The sequence below is a fragment of the Rhinatrema bivittatum genome, chromosome 2, assembly GCF_901001135.1.
Source record: "Rhinatrema bivittatum chromosome 2, aRhiBiv1.1, whole genome shotgun sequence".
Taxonomy (NCBI): Eukaryota; Metazoa; Chordata; class Amphibia; order Gymnophiona; family Rhinatrematidae; genus Rhinatrema; species Rhinatrema bivittatum.
In genome coordinates, this window is record NC_042616.1 from 684,108,689 (window position 1) to 684,114,609 (window position 5,921).

The following is a 5,921-nucleotide window of genomic DNA, read 5'->3' on the forward strand; positions in this document are numbered from 1 at the left end:
GCATCTAAGGGCCTGTGATAGAACTTCCCGCACCATGAGCTCCTCTTTTAAGTCCTGCAGCTGGGACTTCCTGGGGCGCTGGCTGATAGCATCACATCCTGACTAAGTATATAAGGCAATTCCCTGCAACTAGCCAGTGCCTCAGCAATAACTCTCCTGCTGTGAGTATTGCCATTATCCAGCCTTTCCTAGCTGTGGTCCTGCCCAGGGCTTAATTTTTAGATAAAAAGGAAGTGGAACTGTGGAGCTGTTGGGGGGGGGGGGGGGGAGTGGAGAGAAGGTCAGGGCCTGGTGTGACATGTGATGTTGTAGGGCCAGGAGTGACATGCAAAGTTGTAGGGCCAGGAACCGGTTTGTGAATTCTTCCTCCTCTTTTCCCCTTCACAAACAATATCCCAAACACATACTTGAGATGGAAGAGTGATCTTCCATTTTCATCCCCCACCACTACTCAACCACTTGATGTTCTTCACCCACCAGAACTGATTTACACCATCAGCTCAGCTCCACTACCTCAGGTCCTGGAAAAAAAGGTGGCAGAACACCATTCTAGACTGTTCTTTCAGAAATTAAGCCATTGAATTAGCACAGGTTTGAAACTTGTTTAGCAGTATCATAGTAGCCAGGGTTGAAGTCTTGATGATTGGCATGACTGCTCGCAAGGTTCAGACTTCTGCTAATTCAACCCCTTTTTTGTGTCTGTTCTTTAGGCTGCAATGCTGCTGCAGGATCATACCCTCTTCTCCAGTTCTCTATACAACAGGAAGGAAGGGAAAAGAACAACTGGAGAGGAAGGGAGCAGAGTCGCTGTTCTTTGCTCTGTCTGCTCCAGGCTCACCTCCCTCTTCCCTGCAGGCTGCCTGGAGGGAAGGGGCTGTAACCCCCACTGTTTTGCCTCTTATATCTGAAAAGAAGTGATGGAACAGTTATAGGTGGCTCTCCCAAAAATTAAAACCCTATTCCTGCCTTGTCCAGCTCTGCCTTGCCCTGTTTCTGCCCTGTCTCTCCTTCCTTCCCCCTCCTCCTGACCTGCTTCGCCTTGCCCTGCCTTCCAGTCAGCCTTTTTTTGGATTGTTCTTCTGTTGCTGATTTGGACTGCCTTTTGACCCTTGCTTGTTTTGGACACTGATAAGAACATAAGAACATGCCATACTGGGTCAGACCAACGGTCCATCAAGCCCAGCATCCTGTTTCCAACAGTGGCCAATCCAGGCCATAAGAACCTGGCAAGTACCCAAAAACTAAGTCTATTCCATGTTACCGTTGCTAGTAATAGCAGTGGCTATTTTCTAAGTGAACTTAATTAATAGCAGGTAATGGACTTCTCGTCCAAGAACTTATCCAATCCTTTTTTAAACTCAGCTATACTAACTGCACTAACCACATCCTCTGGCAACAAATTCTAGAGTTTAATTGTGCGTTGAATGAAAAAGAACTTTCTCCGATTAGTTTTAAATGTGCCACATGCTAACTTCATGGAGTGCCCCCTAGTCTTTCTATTGTCTGAAAGAGTAAAAAACCGATTCACGTCTACCCGTTCTAGACCTCTCATGATTTTAAACACCTCTATCATATCCCCCCTCAGCCATCTCTTCTGCAAGATGAAAAGTCCTAACCTCTTTAGTCTTTCCTCATAGAGGAGCTGTTCCATTCCCTGTATCATTTTAGTTGCCTTTCTCTGTACCTTCTCCATCACAACTATATCTTTTTTGAGATGTGGTGACCAGAATTGTACATAGTATTCAAGGTGCGGTCTCACCATGGAGCGATACAGAGGCATTATGACATTTTCTGTTTTATTCACCATTTCCTTTCTAATAATTCCCAACATTCTGTTTGCTTTTTTGACTGCCGCAGCACACTGAACCGATGATTTCAATGTGTTTTCCACTATGACACCTAGATCTCTTTCTTGGGTGGTAGTTCTTAATATGGAACCAAACATTGTGTAACTATAGCAAGGGCTATTTTTCCCTATATGCATCACCTTGCAGTTATCCACATTAATTTTCGTCTGCCATTTCGATGCCCAATTTTCCAGTCTCACAAGTTCTTCCTGCAATTTATCACAATCTGCTTGTGTTTTAACTACTCTGAACAATTTTGTATCATCTGCAAATTTGATTACCTCACTTGTCGTATTTCTTTCCAGATCATTTATAAATATATTGAAAAGTATGTGTCCTAATACAGATCTCTGAGGCACTCCACTGCCCACTCCCTTCCACTGAGAAAATTGTTCATTTAATCCTACTCTTTTAGCCAGTTTGTAATCCACGAAAGTACATCACCACCTTTCCCATGACTTTTTACTTTTCCTAGAAGCCTCTCATGAGGAGCTTTGTGAAATGCCTTCCGAAAATCCAAATACACTACATCTACCAGTTCATCTTTATCTACATGTTTATTAACTCCTTCAAAAAAGTGAAGCAGATTAGTGAGGCAAGACTTGCCTTGGATAAAGTCATGCTGACTTTGTTCCATTAAACCATGTCTTTCTATATGTTCTGTGATTTTGATATTTAGAACACTTTCCACTATTTTTCCTGGCACTGAAGTCAGGCTAACTGGTTGGTAGTTTCCTGGTCTTCTGCCATGCTCTTGCCTGCACTGCATATTGCCTTTATCCAGCCTTGCCTTGCCCTGCTGTGTTACTGCCTTTTCCAGCCCTGTCCTGCTTCCTTCTCCTGTACTGCTTCACCTTGCCCTGCCTTCCAGTCAGCCCTTTGTTGCTGACCCAAACTGCCTTTTGACTCTCACTTGATCTCTGCCTGCTTTGACCCATTGCCTGGTCACCAACATTGCTTGATCTCCACCTGCCCCACTTCTCTGCCTGGATACCAACCTTGCTCATTCTCTGCCGTCCTTGTACCCTGCCTGGAAGCCCTGTTGGCCACCAGAACCTGCGGACCCAACCCAAGGGAGAAGTGACTAGTCAGGTAGAAGATCTTATCTTGTGGTGTTTTCGCTGCTGCCTGCTAGGGCTTGGTCCATATTTGCACGTCCTAGGCTGCGCCAATCTAGTAACAACCCAAGGGCCCTTATTCCGCAAAGCATCACATTTATTCTGTTTATTAGTATTGGTTTACTACTATTGATTTTTTTTTTTATCTGAAATGGTAATGTTTTTGTTTTTCCATTGTTGTATTTCATACAGAGTCTGGCTTGTGTTTTGCAGTTTAATTTTTGTCAGCCCATTTCTATTTATACTTTATGATCTCTTTATTCTGTATTTAGTGAGGGTCTGTCTGTGTTTTGCATGTGTGACCAAGGTGAAGTATTCTGCTAGCATGTAGGTTTTTTTTCAATTTTGATTTCTTACCCACTGTTTTGAATACGAAATTCACTCAAGACAGTTATAGCACTTTAGAGATAGCAGCAAATGTGTGACGCGCATTTGTAGCTTTACAAAAGTATATGATACTTTAAAATATCAACAATTTATTATTTAACATATTATTAATGACAATTCAAATTGGCAAAATAAAATAAGTTGCAAGAATATTGGTTCAGTTCTGCAAAACTGCACAGTGAGAAAAATACTATTCAGTTTCTTTAGACAGAAAACTGGTAGCATACAGCAGAAGTATTTACAGCCACATGTTTCAGCAGTGGTATTTAAGGCATAAAAGATTCTAGCAGTGTCCTGCGATCTCTCAGTTCATTATGCATTTTAGGTTTGGCATTAAATGCTTGACAGAAGAGCTAAACTTTTATTTTCTTCCTGAAGTGAGAGTAATTATGCATTTCTTGGATCTTTACTGGGAGGGAGTTCCTGAGGGCAGGTGATACTCCTGAAAAGGATCTGTTTGAAATGTCTGTACTGACTCAGTAAGAAATACCCGGATTTCCCTCTTCCAGACAGCTAACTTTCCTTCCCAATCAGTCTTCAGGCAAAGATCTTTTAAGTTTGAAATTATTTATTGCACAGATAATTTTCCATTACTTACAATTGTTGCATCCAAACGTATATGCCCCAGGCAGAGATCTTTGTAGCAGGAGATGGGCGGGAGAAGGGAGAATGGAGTTTCTTGGGATTCAGGATGAGAAGACAAAGGGTTCTGAAGCTGATTAATCTTTAGAATTAAAACGGTAAGAAGAAATGTAAAAACGCTGATTGTATCACAGACGTTGCAAGCACCTCTAGCTTTGAGGCAGCATCGCTGAGACTGACTAACAGTCTTGGAGAGTGATTATAGGAAACGTCCCCACAAGCTGGGGCCAGAGGGCGAGATCCAATGCTAGCGAGCCTAGGATCCATGTGACACGGGGGGACAGGGGGGACAGGGGACATGAAGGGCAGTCCCTTGAGCCAATAAGGCACTTAAGAAGACTCAAGTTAGATTGAGAGGACATACAGACCCTTCCTAAGTGAGAAAGAGCAAAGGATGAAGGGAACTTCTCTTAAGGGCAAGCTCCCTTAAAGGCAAGGCTCACAGATTTTTATCATGGGTTGCAAAAAAGATGTTTCAACACTAAGCACAGTATATACAGATGCAAACATGTACCCACTGCTGGGGACAGAACACTCCCCGTCTGGTATCACAAGATACCACTATATTGGTTCTTATATCATTATGCAACAGTGCAAAGTTTATTGTAACTGGATCTTTTGACGTTCAAGGGAGTTCTCGATCATCTCGGTCGTCTAGGCAATAGGCGATGTCTTCTTCACAGGGTTTCACCAAGCTGAAACAAGAGTCTTTGGTGTGGATCACGGTCCACAAAGTTCAAGTTTCTTCATGCGGCATGAGGAGTACCACCTCATTGTTGGGCCTGTAGAAGATCTTGGATCGCCACTTGCTTCGATGCTGGAGAGTCGGCAAGTACTCTTTCTTCCAATGGATCCGTAGGGAGTTGGCAAAATGTTGGACATGTTTCCTTCACCACCTGTAAAGCTCCCCACTGTCATGTTTCTGCGTGGTGCAGGAATGTTCATAGTCTTTTGCATTGAAGGCATGACAGATGCAGTGTTCAACTCTTTACGGGTTCCTACGAAGTCGGTTCTACAGTCAGAGCGGGTCTGGGTGGCTGAACCCCAGAGTTGAGTGTATACATGGAACCTTCTTGTCTGGTTGTAGATGTAGCTCAGTACTACTTTGCTGTCCATGTGAAGATGGACGGCATAAATTTGAATGTCCATCTCGGCTGTCGTTAACGCCACTGTTTCCACTGCTAGCGCTGCTCCACACAATTCTAGATGTGGTATGGTGTGGTTAGGCTGTGGTGCTAGCTTGGCCTTGCCAAAGTTCTCACACACTGTTCCTTCTTTGTCTGTCACTCTCAAAAAGCCTACCGCAGCTATGTCCTTCACAGATGCGTCCAAGAAGATGCAGATCTCTTTGCGGCTGGCTGTTTTTAGTGGTACTGGAACATGGGCGCGTGGTATGTAGAGCTGTTCAAGTAATTTAAGGGGGCTTTTCCACTTTTACCATTCTGGCTTCTTTGCTTGAGGTACTGGGGTGCCTCACTCGGTAGCACTTGACGAAGGCTTTCTTAACAAGGCTCTTCCTTGTATTGTGGCCGGAGTCACAAATCCCAGTGGATCGTGCAGGCTGTTGACTGTGGACGGGATGCCTCGGTGAGTGTGCGGTTTACCTTGGGTCGAGATTTGGGATGTGAAGACGACTCTCTTTGGATCCCAATTCAACTCAAGGCTTCGTTGGAGAGGAGGTGTGTCCACTCTCAGGTCCGAGTTCTCTAAGTCTTTAGCATGATTCTCTGAAGAAGTTGCCTTCGTTACTTCAGGACTGTCGGAGGCTATTTCATGGAGTCTTAGATTTGTGCTTGCCAGCGTTGCTTCATCTGCAGTAGGAAAGGACCTTAGCTCATCATCTACATAGAAGTCCTTTTCCATGAGGCATCTGGCATCTGCATCATACTCTTTTTCTCCTCCTTGGGCTGTCCTTCTGAGCCCGTAC